Raw genomic sequence first — 15,278 nt, 5'->3', positions numbered from 1 at the left:
GGGGAGCATATGGAATGTTTGGTGGGCTCCACTGCCTTTACCAAAACTGTATTGCAAGAGTCAGGATTACGTAGTTTAATATGTGAATTGTCCTTCATTTTTATTTTGACAAATAAGAAGCTACATGTTTTTACCTTCCTCCAAAAGTTGATTTCTACCACTCTGCAGATTTGCCATTACAAAGTATCAATAGGCTTTCTTAGCTCATCCTTAGAGTGCATACCATTTTTACCATGACATGTTCAGATATTTAGCTCAAGTTTTAAAATATTCAACCTATGCTGTAAACATATGGAATTGAGAGTTTGGTTATCAGATTTCTCTGCTTTTTGGTAACTTGTTTACATATCAATGTTGTTCATTTTAGTGTTTCTTATTCTTGTGTCTGTTTGGTTAATTTCTGTGTAGATACTCAAACAAGAACTCTACTTTTTTTTCCCTGAACATCAAAATTAGTCTTTTACCATGATTATTTCCTAAAAGACACTTGCCAAATGAGAAATCTTCCCTGATTTTATCACAACTGATATCTTTGTTGAAGAGATACTCTTGTCTTTGTTGAAGAGGATAATGCAAAAGATATGAACACCCCAGAACTTCACAAGAGCAGATGAACATAGTCGTCCTGTGGTGCCTGGTCTAAGTCAATTGTTATTAATTTTTGAGTTTTGTGAGCAACACATCCACTCACATTTGTTTAGATGTTAATAAAGTCTCCCAGTGTTACATTTGCCTCTCAAGACTTTGGGTAATCCTCCTGCATTTGAACACTTTATTAAAGAGAAGAGCTACCATAACCTGGTATGACAAATGCTGAGAGATGTTGTTAGAAGGGAAGAAATGAGCCCTTTATACTCATAACTTAAGTATTTTTCCAAAATGATTTGGAGTTGGTATGGTCTACCAATATAATTTTTTTTTATAATGCTGTAGGGGAGGAAAAGTATCTTTTCCTTTTGATGGGGGAACAGAGGACTAGCTGAGGACAAAGCACACTAACAAGTCCTTGAAACAGGGAGAGTGACATTCTTTACTCAAGTGGTGAGGCTGCTGGGAACTGTGTAAGCAAGGTATCAGGCCAACATTTCCATGTGGCTTTATTGCTCTAGGTTTTATAAAGTCAACCTTAGTTCCTTAAAGCTGTTTGATCATATCTGAGTCTATGCATGTCTCTCAAATGTGACATTCCAGTCAAAGCCTTGGTAAAATAACCAATATTTCCAATGGTGTCCTACAAGAACAGATTCTTACTGAATTTATGCAAATTACTACGATTGCCGTGGATGAAAGAATACTTACTGAGACCTTTTGAATTTCAGAGGGTTCAAGTAGAGAGAAAAGTTAAATGCTTTGTCATCATTATTTCTATTTATCACTGATGTCTCAAGAGAAATTTTCCTTAATCTGGAAGAACAAATATTAGAGAATCAGCAATGTTTTAACCAAGAGTACAACAACAGCAAATATACATAATTATTTTTCCCAATTTACTTAGTCTTGTAATACCATTTTTGTTTAGTCTGAATGCAGCTTAGTTAGTTCTGGAGATTCTTATCTATTTCAGTTTTAGGATTTTAAAGACATTGAATACCTGTATTTGTCCTAAAGACTTTTTATGAATCTCCTTAAAGATGAAAATCATTTTGCAAGAGAATAATAACAATTATAAATGACAAAAACTTAGAAATGGATATGGTTAATGATGCAATTGACAAGGAAACTCAAGTTGTGACATATAACATTTCAGTGATCAAAATAGCAAATGATGATGTTATATGAAAACATATTAAAACTTTAGGAATTGCATATCATCTCTAGAATAGTTATAGCATTTACCCAAATGTAACGTAAGGCTTATCATTTGCTTAACAGTACTTTCAGAGTAAGGTAACATACCAAATAAAAGACCTAATGAGTCAAGACTCCATTTAGAACTCAAATCTTGGGAGGTTTGTTAAAATCTTATAAAGTTTTAAAGCATATGCCTAAATAGGATTAGGGATGTTAAAGACCTGATAAAGGCAAAACATAGAAACTGGTTTTTCTGGGCAGGCAAAGAGAAAACAACTGTTTGCATTTTCTTATCAAAAGCAAAACAACAATTCAAGAAAACTTGTCTTTTCCAACAGAGAGAAATCAGACTTATTCTTATACCTGTGTACTTTTAAAATCCATTCATTTCAACCTTAGTCTGTCCTGACTACATCTAAAATTCCTTTCCAAAGATTTCCTTTCACAGACCTTCTACAACTTTTTTTGCATGCAGATTTTGTTCCAAGCCATTTCTTTCCAGTTTTATTTAAGACAAGATTACCTTCTTTTACCTTTAACAAAAATATATTCCCATTCTTCTATCTTTCCCATATAGCTCTAATCTTTCTACATACAGTTGTTTCCCTTATTCTCCATCAGTCTTAATTACATTTAGCAGAATTTTTCAGTCTTAGAAACCTTAGTCTCCAGTGAAAACTATGTAGTAACCAATTGTGAACTGTTATACCAAAACTCTTCAGATGGCAGATTTACGGATTTATTAAGCACAAAGCATGTTTACCAACAGACTTAAATATGCTTAGTTTCTCTGTAATGAGTCAAAAGCACAAATCTACATCCAGTAATCAACGCTTTAGCACTTTATCCTATTTGGAAAAGACCTAGATGATTATCCAAGCAAAACTTTATAAAGTTTCAGGTTACCAAAGACTTTGAAAGCTGTCTTAACAATTATGAAAACTTGAGTATGACAGACAATTAACCATCATTTCAAGTTATCTTTTTTCCTAACAAATTGCAACAGAGATAACATGAGATTATTTGACTTTTAGCAAACCTTTATTGTGGAGGCCGAGAAAAATTAAGGCCATCCCACCTGAAGTTTAGCATTAGCACAAGTACAGCCATCTTAGGCCCCCGTGAATAAGAGCTGAACTTTTTTTTCCCCAGTAATTCTTTTATTTATTTATTTTTTTAATAATAAATTTATTTATTTATTTATTTATTTTTAAAAAAATTTTATTTATTTATGATAGTCACAGAGAGAGAGAGAGAGAGAGAGAGAGAGGCAGAGACACAGGCAGAGGGAGAAGCAGGCTCCATGCACCGGGAGCCCGACGTGGGATTCGATCCCGGGTCTCCAGGATCGCACCCTGGGCCAAAGGCAGGCGCTAAACCGCTGCGCCACCCAGGGATCCCATAAATTTATTTTTTATTGGTGTTCATTTTGCCAACATACAGAATAACACCCAGTGCTCATCCCGTCAAGAGCTGAACTTTATGGGAAAAACTGCAGAATGTTCTCATTGTCCTCGCAGGTAATCCCATATCAGAAAGACAGCTCAGAATTGCCCTCGGCAGAGAATCCCATATCAGAAAGACAACAGAGCCCACACCCATGGTAGAAAGTCCCATATTAGAATGAGAACAGAGCTCAATGCCCTTGAAAGCCCCACATCAGAATGTAAACAGAACTTGGAGAAATTCTTCCACCCCTTCTGAAAATCCCCTAGACCAGCCTATAAAAAACCCAGCTGTAACCCACTTCGGGGTCCAAGTCCCTGCTCCACTGTGTCGGGTATACTTGGACCCAAGCTCGAGCTTGCTAATAAACCCTCGTGCGCTTGCATCGGTGTTGGCTCCTTGGTGGTTTCTTGGATTCGCAATCTTGGGCACAACATTATGAAATAAAAGTTTCATATTTAGTGCTGATAACTTTAAAGACAGGTCTACCTTAACCCAACAAAGTTAGTTTAAATACTGAAAATGTTTCACCTGGGCCCACTCTTAAAAGTCACTTTGTTCTCCATTGCCAATTTTTACCTGAGACACTGGTGGGGAAATCTGGAGTGAGCGGTGTTAAGTTCAGGGGTGCTCTTCTTTGCTCCTTAAGAGAGACGGTAGCCAATGGTGTCAGAGGCAACAAGGATGGTATAGAAGCAACTTGGTGCAGAAACAGGGGAACAGGGAAGAGAGACAGAAGAGGCAAAGTGCTGCCAGAAGGCAGAGAAAGGGTTCCCAGTCGTAGAGCTCATCAGCTCCAGAGAGGAGCAGAAGCCATATTTTCCTGCCAACAAAGGGGAACAGGCAGTCCATGTCGGGCCAGACAAGACAGGGAATTTCCCCAAAACAAAGAGAGTTTCAGTAACTGCTTGGGAATATTCCTTGAAGTCCCCATCCTGAGGTAGACTAACCACAGTTCGCCCCAATTATTGCCATCCACCTGAGTGAATGGAAAATGAGTGAGGGAGAATGGAAATGAGTGAGGGAGAAACCCCCCACATCTGTTAGGAGGAGCAGTGAGAGAGTAAGAGAGTCCCTTTCATCTGGGATGGCCTGTGTTTCCTCCAACATCCTGGGTTTACTTGGAGGAGGCCTATTTAGATCTTTATTATCCAATGTCAGGAGGGAGTTTACTAGCCAACACATTTGGGCCATTTGCCCTTTTTTCCTGCAGAGGAGATCTAATGGATAGATCCCACTGAGGCCATGCAGTGTTAGAGGAGCTCAGTCCTTTCCTAAGTTTTGCAATCTGAACTGTCTCCAGTGGGTTAAAAGGCACCTTTAGGATTGAAGAGAAGAGCTCCCATGCTCTGAGAAGAGTAAAGAAGGTCCATTACCAAAGAAAATCCCCCCGACTACTGGGTGGCGTCCCATGTGCAGGATATATCAGAGGTTCCTAGCATCAAAGTGACCGGAGGCATCACCTGAACAAAATCACAATGATCACCGCAGCCGTTAAAAGCAGGTGTAGGAGGGAGGCCTGCCCTCTCCCCGCTTCCCCGTTGCATCCTAGGCTACGGATGGGTGCTGGCATATGGACCGAAATACCATGCCTTGAAGGTCGTGCCATGAAGGCCACCCCTTATTTTGCCTTGCCTTGAAGGCAAAACCCGCTGTTTTTAACCCATGGAGAACACCAGAAAAGTTTTACAAGGGAATTACCCAATTTTGTAGCTTATGTATTTAGTAGAGGACATTGATGGAAAAAACAAAGATAGAAATCTATCATGATCTAAGTGAATGGAATGGAATGGATCTAAGTGACATTCTAACACATATAGTCTTTACAGCCAATTTCCCTGGGAAACAGTCCCTGGTTGGGTTTAATTCCAGCAGGTACTGGTTTTGGCCAGCTCCCAGTGGAGGTTTGGGGCCAGAAGCAGTTAGACCAGGGATGTGGAGGGGATCACGTTATCAAGTAGGAGGAAACCTCACAGTGGAGTCTTAAGATTGGCAGCCATCCTGGTGACTTAGGTGGTTGTCCTGTGCCCAAGACAGACAATTTTGTATAAGGACAGGAATAAAGAGAGGGTATCAAGTTTCTGGATCTTATTATTACTATCTTGGCCAGGGTACTAACTTCCAGCCAAAAGGCAGGCTTTTTCTCCTCCCTGTAGAGTAGCCACAGGCTAGAGGATTGCAGCCTGAGCAATCGGCATGAAACTGTTCCATTAAGACCTTACTCCTTGAAGGGCCCCTGGAATGAGAGTAAAGAAAGAAGAGGAAAGTACTCACCAACTTTGCACCAAAGCTCAGAGTCCAGATGTAAAGACTCAAAGCCCCACATTGGGTGCCAAATGATGAAGTTTTGGAATATAGGTGAGGCTTGGTGGGGTGAGGTCCAGAGCCAACAACCAAGAAAGAATTCTTGAGATGTCTTTGGTGCAAAATGGTGGTTTTATGAAAGCCCGGGGACAGGACCCGTGGGCAGGAAGAGCTGCTGCCTGGGGCCTGTGAGGGGTGGCTGATTATATACCTGGGAGTGGGAGGGGTTTGAGGATAGAGTACTCTCTAGGGAATTTTGGAAGCACGGTTTCCAGGACCTTGAGGGGGCTAGCTATTGTTGGGGAAAGGTCACTTATTACCGTCTAATAAAACCTGAGTCATGAGACCCAATATGTTCCCCAACTGACCAATACTGACCCGTAGGTAGGGACATCTTTATGCCCCTACTCAGCAGGAAGAAGTTACAGAAGTTGAGACCTTCAACAACCTTAAAGATTTAAGGGTCAGAATTGTTCAGGGGGAAAATGAAGAGGGGGGGGGGACAGGGCTAGCTGAGGACAAAGCACACTGACAAGTCCTTGAATCAGGGAGAGTGACATTCCTCTACAGACTCAACTGCCTTGATGTTCATACTTTGCTAAGGGCAGAAGGCAATCTTAGCCCAACTCCCAGGAGCCTGTAAATATACTTTAATATATACAAATTCCTTTAGTAATTTCCTTTATCTCTAAACCCCTAAGATACATGTTGGCAATCATCCCTCAAGCACATGGGCCACCGATATACATCTGAAGGGTCTCATGACTCAGGTTTTATTAGACGGGAATAAGTGACCTTTCCCCAACAATAGCTAGCCCCCTCAAGGTCCTGGAAACCGTGCTTCCAAAATTCCCTAGAGAGTACTCTATCCTCAAACCCCTCCCACTCCCAGGTATATAATCAGCCACCCCTCACAGGCCCCGGGCAGCAGCTCTTCCTGCCCACGGGTCTGTCCCCGGGCTTTCATAAAACCACCATTTTGCACCAAAGACATCTCAAGAATTCTTTCTTGGTTGTTGGCTCTGGACCTCACCCCACCAAGCCTCACCTATATTCCAAAACTTCATCACTTTTACCCTTGTAAGTTTTCTGCTGGGGCTCATATGCCAAGACAGATTAACAAGAAGAAAGCATGCAAGTGCATTTAGTAGAACTTTTGCATGACATGATAGCCTTGATAATGAAATGAAGACCCAAAGAAGTGGTTAAACCTGAGTGTTTTTATGCAAGGTTAGACGAAGAGTGAAAAGTTGCAGAAAAATGTGATAGGACAAAAAAGGGCATGACGTAGGTATAGTAAACTGGGAGAAACGAGCCCTGTTTGTTCAGATACCTCTGATGTCCCTCCATCTTGGAAATAAGGATGTTCTTTTCCTCCCGGGATAGGGAACCTACCATCCACCTGAGGGTTCTATGACCTGCTTCAGGGGAAAGTCCTTTCTGCCCATGACGTTTGTCAAGTTTCTTCAGCCTAAAATATTGTGAGGTGCCATGTCTTGAACTGCATCAGTGTTGTGAGTAAACAGGCTATAATTTCAGTGGCTCTGAGTATACCTGATACTTTCCTTTCTTGGTTGTGCTTACTTTTTCTTCCCAAGTTTTTCCTAACAGGTTTGGCCTTTGCCAATTTCAGAAATTCCTGATAAGCAAATACAGGGCAGCAGATATACTAGGCCACTAGTGGTAATATTCTCTTCAGGTCTCTGAATCCAGTGCTTTGAGAAAATAATTTTGCCTACAAAAAAGTTGGAGATGCGGTTTAAATGTCTTTATTTTTTTTAAATTTTTTTATTATTATTTTTTTAAATTTTTATTTATTTATGATAGTCACACAGAGAGAGAGAGAGAGGCAGAGACACAGGCAGAGGGAGAAGCAGGCTCCATGCACCGGGAGCCTGACGTGGGATTCGACCCCGGGTCTGAGGGGATCGCGCCCTGGGCCAAAGGCAGGCGCTAAACCGCTGCGCCACCCAGGGATCCCAAGGAGATGCGGTTTAGTCTTCAGCCTTTCAGATCTTTAAAATAAAAACATTTTTTAAAAAAAATTAAAAAGCAGTATGTGTTTGCTGTAATAATATTAGAAATGAAAAAGAAAAAAGAAAAAATCTTCCCTTAACTGCTACCACTCTCCTACATAAAAATCACTACTGTCATCAGATCTGCATGTATTATGGTGTTTTATGACCTTTTTTTTTAATTTTTATTTATTTATGATAGTCACAGAGAGAGAGAGAGAGAGAGAGAGAGGCAGAGACATAGGCAGAGGGAGAAGCAGGCTCCATGCACCAGGTGCCCGACGTGGGATTCGATCCCAGGTCTCCAGGATCGCGCCTTGGGCCAAAGGCAGGCACTAAACCGCTGCGCCACCCAGGGATCCCGTTTTATGACCTTTTAAATAAAGGTATAAATAATTTCTCAAGGTTGTAGTAATAGCATAGGCACAATTCCCTGGTATCTTTTGCTTTTATATTTCATAGACTCTTTACCATGCTTTCTACATAATCTTTATATTTATCATTTTACTGGCTATTGAATAGTTTACTGAGTTGACATACTAGTATTTGAAATTATATTATTGTTAGAAGAAACAGGCTGTTATGAGAATTGTTTTCCCTTCTATCTCTTTGGTTTGAGCTGAACTCTGGAACATTACAGGTCATCCTCTTCTCCACTTGGGGCATGTACTCACCCATCCTTAATGTTCCTGTTTTCCCTCTAATGCTCAAAATATTTTTTTTTCATCTAGGCATATGAGTAATATTAGAAATTTATTTAGGAAGAAATAGTAAGAAAAGAAGTATTCTTTGAGGATGATCTTTTTGGATAGGGTTGAAGGCAGGGTTTTTCATTTTATCTGACATTCGATTCCAAATGAAAATTGAAGGAACTGCAGCTGCATTTTAACTGCAGAGTTGTGCATATATACGTCTGAGGAATTTTTTGAAACAGAAAATGATCAACCGATGCCTTGAACCAATTCATTACAGTGTGTGTTCTTACTTAAGCATGTTCTTGGGCCGTTTGCATTCAGACAGCCTGATTTGTAATATATGCCATTCTTTTCCATGCTTTGCATATCAGAGATGATGCCTTTTTTTTTTTTCCTTTTTCTCTCCCCCTGCTGCTGCTGCTGCTGCTGCTGCCTCTACCTGGGATTATGCAGATTTTGGTTTAAACCTTTTTATTCTTTTCTGCAAGTGCACAGCATGATGGGCTTCATTTCTGCGAGCAAATGATAATGGATTTCAGCTTTCACCAGTGACATTTGGAAACTACATGCCTTACATAATATTTTTTATTGTGTGTGTCACACAATAAAAATGGTCACCTTGTTGCAACGATGTGAACGTATAAATAAAAAAGGAGTCGTGTAAATATGTAGAGGCCAAATCTTAAAACAAAGGTATGTGTAGGGGTCTTCATTATTTTAATGATGCCAATTTTATGATTTTTTTCAAGCTGGATATAAAGGACCATCTTATCGATAATGAGAACTTGGGATAATCAAGGGAAAGGCTCTTGGAAAGGGTTTAATTTATTCTGTCAGATAGTCAAAGCTATAAAACATTTCAACAAATCAAAGCCATCACTTGAGAAATAACAAAGATTAAAAGCCAGCATTGGGTACCATAAGCTTGTGTCCTTCTTGCCCTTTAATTTGAGTTCCAGTTTTATATTCAATAAAGCATACTTATCATGGATAAGCATTTATTTCTGTCTTACTGGGCATACAGTGCTTCCTCATGCTTTAGATGTAAGGAGACCCAATGGCTTGTCTATAAGAACTGAGTATTTATCTTGGTTTACAAAGATGAACACAGTGTGTGAAGGGTGTGGAGAGAAAGTTTTGATAAATTGGTCAGGCCTGGGTTTTATGGCTGCAGTCCATGGATGGAGAGAGGCAGGGCCACAGAAAAGGGTCCAGGGGGCGAGGGCACTTGAAAAGAGCAGAGATGTTTCACTGAAGAGCAATGACCTTGAGGATGAGGTTACTGAGATCCTAAATCCCAGTTTGGGTTCTTGAGACAAAGAAACCTTTGCCTTATTCCTTTATTCTCATCTTCCTTATTCCCACTAAGGGAATTTGCTTATTCCCTACCATTAGAGAACAGGCATCGGTTTCCTGCCTTTATGAAAATGCATTTTATTGGGCGTCTCACTCCCATGCTATTTATTCTGTAAGAGAAAGAGGGGGCTTTTCTGCTCCAAATGCCCAGGGAGGACCTTTCCTCATTTCATATTCCTGAATCATCTGGGCCCTTGCACTTGGAATATTGACCTGTGGCAGTGACACCTCCACCTCTGTGTAATATGTCTTTCAAGTGAGAAGCCTCTTCTGGTCAATACTGAATCAATTTGCTCTGGCAGTCTAATTGAATGCCTCCCTCAGACAAATGGGTCACCGGGGGAAAGGGTAAAACCTTGATATGCAGATCGGAATTGAAGCCCCAGAGAAACCGGTTTTAAAAATATATATTCCTCTGGAGAAGTAGCCTATGTAACGAAAGCAGTGCTAGTTATTTGCTCAGCAAAATGAACATAAATCAATCTGTTTGCATCCTTATTTTTTATTGTACTACTTTTTACTTTAACTTGTTTCCTGGAGAGAGAGAGAGACAGAGAGAGAGAGAGAGAGAGAGAGAGAGATTGGTAGAGAAAGACCCAAAGTCCAGAACGAGGCTAGGGTGAGAAATTTCTTGCTTTACAATTTTGGTATGGAGATTTCTTTTTTAAAATGGCACACCATTTCCATTTAACAAATTACACTGATGTTTAAATTATTTGATATCCTTGGGATCCCTGGGTGGCACAGCGGTTTGGTGCCTGCCTTTGGCCCGGGGCGCGATCCTGGAGACCTAGGATCGAATCCCACGTCGGGCTCCCTGCATGGAGCCTGCTTCTCCCTCTGCCTGTGTCTTTGCCTCTTTGTCTCTCTCTGTGTGACTATTATGAATAAATAAATAAAATCTTTAAAAAAAATCATTTGATATCCTTAATATTTATGAAAAACAGAAAACTTTTAAAAAATATTTTTAATATTTACACATTATATTTATATTATATTATATATTAATATTTTAATAGTTAATATTTATTAAATATTTTTTAATATTTATGAAAAACAGAAAACTTTTTTCTAAGATGAGCTTGTTTTTTCTCCGTGTTCCCTTGGGAGTTTAAATGAAGAAATGGGCAGGAAACTCTGCAATGAGAGTTCAGCATTGTATTAACTTCTTTCTAATAACTTTCTTAGTCCTTACTCCAGTCCTATGAGAAATAACGATCCGTGATTTACAGAGGAGGAAACTCAAAGTTTGGGTATCTTGCCCCAGGTAATTTAGTTGCTTATCCATGTGAACCAGACTCTGGTGTCTCCAAGGCCAATTTTTCATTTCCTATAAGGTTAGATTTTTTTTTTTTAAAGATTTATTTATTTATTTATTTATTTATTTATTTATTTATTTATTTATGAATGATAGACACAGAGAGAGAGAGGCAGAGACACAGGAGGAGGGAGAAATAGACTCCATGCCAGGAGCGCGACGCGGGACTCGATCCCGGGACTCCAGGATCAGGCCCTGGGCCAAAGGCAGGCGCCAAACCACTGAGCCACCCAGGGATCCCCTATAAGGTTAGATTTTGATATCATTATTTAAAGTGGCATCTTGAGGGAGTGCCTGGGTGACCCAGTCCATTGGGCGTCTGCCTTCAGCTCAGGTCATGATCTCAGCATCCTGGGATCAAGCCCTGAGTCGGGCTCCCTGCTCAGCAGGTAGTCTGTTTCTCCTTCTTCTGCCTCCACACCCGACTCATGCATATGTGTGCACTCTCTCAAATAAACAAAATCTTTTAAAAAAATAAAGTAGTATCTTGGGGATAGCTCCTTCTCTTCATCCTTCTACCTGAATGATGCAAAAATGTACACACACTTGTGTGTTAGTTTCCCATTGCTGCTGTAACAAATTGCTTTAAACTTAGTGGCTTTAAACAGATTTATTTTATTTCAGTTTTGGAGATCAGAAGTCCAAAAATATGTCTCACTGGGCTAAAATCAAGGTGCCAGCTGGCTTACATTCCTTTCTGGAGGCTATAAGAGAGAACATGCTTTCTTGTCTTTTCCGGGTCTAGAAGCTGCCCTTATGCCTTGGCGCAGGGCTCCTTCCCTTATCTTCAAAGTCGGCAATGGCCAGGTTGAGTCTGTTGAATCATTCTGACTTCTGCTTCTGTCATTGCTGTGATTGTACTGGGCCCCACTGGATAAGCCAGGATAATCGTCACATCTTGAGGTCAGCTATTTAGCAATCTTAATTCCATCAGCAACTTTAATTCCCCTTTGCTGTGTAATCTGACATCGTCACACATTCAGGGAAGTAGGACATGGACATCTTTGGGGGACCATTATTCTGACTACTATATAAAACCTTTAAACACAGTTACATATTTGTGAGAGATCCAGGATTTGAAGTCAGATTGCCTGATTTAAGTCTTTTTTTTTTTTAAGACTTTTATTCATGAGACACACACACACACACACACACACACACACACAGAGACATAGACAGAAGGAGAAGCAGGCTCCCTGCAAGGAGCCCAATTTGGGACTCAATCCCAGATCCTGGGATCATGCCCTGAGCTGCCCTGAGTGCAAGGCAGATGCTCAACTGTTGAGCCACCCAGACTTGCATGCCTGGTTTAAGTCTTAACCCATTATTTTCTCATTGTATGATTTGGGGAAACCAATTATATTCTCTATGCCTTGGTATCCTCAATTATAAAACAAGAATTATAATTTGTTGTGGAGATTGAGATAATGTATGCAAAGTGCTCAGTATGTGCCAGCACATTGCATACAATAGACATTCAATAAATGTTGGCTATTATTATTTACAAAATATTACATGCATGCATGGTGCTTTGTGTTGCACAGAAGTTTCACAGATATTATTTTGTTGGATTTCAAACCATGCTGTGGCATGTATTATTAATGTATTTCCAGTTTATTGTGAACTTATTTTATTGTTATTTAAAGATGTATTTATTTGATGGGGCACCTGGGTGGCTCAGTTGGTTGGGTGTCTGCCTTCAGCTCAGGTCATATTACCAGGATCCTGGGATTGAGCCCCATGTCAGGCGCTCCGCTCAGAGAGCCTACTCTCTGCTGCTCTGCCTACTTGTGCTCTCTCTCTGTCAAACAAATAAATAAATCTTAAAAAAAAAAAAAAGATTTGTTTATTTGAAAGAGAGTGGGGGAAGGGCAAAGGGAGAGGGAGAGAGAATCTCAAGCAAAGTATGTGCTGAGCAAGAAGCCTGATGCAGGGTTTGATTTCATGACCCTGAGATCATGACCTGAGCACAAATCAAGAGTCGGACACTTAACTGACTGAGCCACCCAGGTGCCTCTATTGTGAACTTATTTTAAATCAAAGCTATAGTTGTTAAAAATGTGGCTTAACATTAAAGGCAACTTAGGGGGAAATCTACCATATTAACACCTTATAATTATTTAATTCTTAAATACTTCTAAGTTTTTACCTTTACACATTCTATAGTTATTTATAAACTTCTAGAGAGTGGGGACAATGTTTTTGTTTCTTCTGTAGACACTGGCTTGAACATAATTAGCATGTAAGGAGTGCAAGTAAATGCTTGAAGGAATCCAAGGAGGCTCACATACGAGAGGTGAGGGCATAGGCTGGGAAATGGTGGGGATTTTGCATTCTCTTACTACTTTTGCTCCATTGAAAGTCTCCTAGTAGGTCCCTTAACCTTGATGCATTTAAATCTTTTCAACTCAGTGCGGACAGCAATTTATTAAGAGCTGACTTGATCAATTCAGTGAATTTGGCTTTAGCCATGTGCAAGTAACAGAAAACTGGTCTCAAATTGGCTAAATCAATGACGTGTTTATTAGCTCATGTAACTGGGAAGGTAGGTAGGCTTCAGGTCAGGCTGGAGCCAGTGGTTCACTGATACCATCATTTTGTATCAGCCTTTCTCTTCTCTGTTTTTGCTAGGACTGCTTTAGCCTAAGGCTGGCCTCCCTTGTCATAAGAGAGCTGCTAAGTTTCTAGCGCTCCCGGCTTCTTTGCTTATGTCCTGCAGGAGGAGATAGTACAACTCTCAGTAGTAGTCCCAGAAGAGTAAAGAACTATCTTTCTTAGAAGCCTTCAAGAAGCCGTTCTCACATCTCATTGGCTCATATGGAATCTCAGTCTCTTGTATCATCCCTGAACCAATCGCAGTGGCCAGGGGAGATGAAGTACTCAAGTTGCATGGTCAAGAGAGGTGGATTCTGAGTAGCCAAACACAGCAAATATGAAAACAGCTCTGTGCATCTGGGGGCATAAAAGAAGAAACCCTTCTAGGTGATGAAATCTGCCTGAGTTTGGAGTCCCAGTCCTTTTTTTTTTTTTTAATTTTTAAAATGGTTTTCTTAAATTTATTTATTTTTTTAAACATAACACGAGGAAGGTGTTAAAACTGGTGTAATAGCTCAATAGAATAAGTATTCCAGATTTTGGGAGGGATGAAGAGGGAGATATTCAGAACCCTTCACCAGACTCCCCCCAACTTGATCACGGTGGATTAATGATGTGCTTTGTGGATGTGGTTAGTCAATGACACCAGCTTGACGGATACCTTTAGTCGGTCTCTTGACGGTCTCTTTAGTCGTCCCTCTTGGTCATCATCTTGTTAATTTATGGAGCATTTCTTAAAGGTTTTGATGCAGATATTTGCTTTTAAAGTGCTAAATACTTTATTTAATTTCAAGGATTTATCAAACATACTCATGCCAGCTGCCCTTCTAAGCCCTGGGGATTCAGGAGTGGACAAAACACATCCCCAAACTTTAAGGATCTTACCACCAAATAGAGCCTCTTAACTGCCAGGATCCTTAGTTAGTTTCAAGGATTAATTCACTTTAGATTCTCAGTATGTTTATTTCATTTCATTTCATTTCATTTCATTTCATTTTATTTTATTTATTTTATTTTATTTTAAGATTTTATTTATTTATTCATGAGACACACACACACACAGAGAGAGAGAGAGAGAGAGAGAGAGAGGCAGAGACACAGGCAGAGGGAGAAGCAGGTTCCATGCAGGGAGCCCGATGTGGAACTCGATCCCGGGTCTCCAGGATCACACCCTGGGCTGCAGGCAGTGCTAAACCACTGTGCCACCAGGGCTGCTCACTCAGTATGTTTATTATTGTGTCAAGAAAGTTAAGTCTTTGTATTTGTACATGAGTAGAAAGAACCCACTCACTTATCTCAGAGGGAGCAATTTTGGAAATGACTCAAGTAATTTGGATGAAAGGTGAATAATCAGTAATGGAGATTGACATAATTTAAACTTCCCATATTGAAGCCATAAACCTAGGGTGACTGGGAGGTGGAGTGAGTAGAGTGATTGGGAGTGGAATGTAGAATGAGGTGGTAGCCTGAAGTACATTCCATGGGGGCCTGGTGTGAACTGAATTGAAAGTGTTTGAAACCATGCAGTTACATCACAGTTCATGACCTCTACTGGGAGGCCCTAGAGAGGAACCTGGGATCGAATCTGTCAATTAAAATCCTATTTTCTCTGCAAGAAGTAGGTCCTCTGGGTCATCCTGAGAGCTTCCTCTGATGATGAACTTCACATTTTAACTGCTTTCTCTCTAAATAACTACCTCCCTAGGGTGGAAGGTGCAGATCCCTTGGTGCATATAAAACTTACTTAAACCATGAATC

The 15,278-nt window shown here is 40.3% G+C and overlaps 1 protein-coding gene across 16 annotated transcripts in view; it reads left to right on the top strand.

The window, feature by feature from the left end:
- Window positions 1-15,278, top strand: part of RASGEF1B (RasGEF domain family member 1B) — a 545,064-nt gene that overhangs the window by 36,816 nt on the left and 492,970 nt on the right. For 4 of the 16 annotated variants that reach the window (XM_072809893.1, XM_072809888.1, XM_072809881.1 and 1 more), the window contains exon 2: window positions 11,022-11,173. The exons of the other annotated variants lie outside the window; for them this stretch is intronic. The gene's annotated coding sequence lies outside the window, so the exon portion shown is untranslated. The remainder of the gene's footprint in view (window positions 1-11,021; window positions 11,174-15,278) is intronic. 16 annotated transcript variants of the gene reach the window in all.

Source organism: Canis lupus, chromosome 33 (genome assembly GCF_048164855.1).
Source record: "Canis lupus baileyi chromosome 33, mCanLup2.hap1, whole genome shotgun sequence".
Classification (NCBI taxonomy): domain Eukaryota; kingdom Metazoa; phylum Chordata; class Mammalia; order Carnivora; family Canidae; genus Canis; species Canis lupus.
This window is presented reverse-complemented; position numbering and strand designations above follow the sequence as displayed.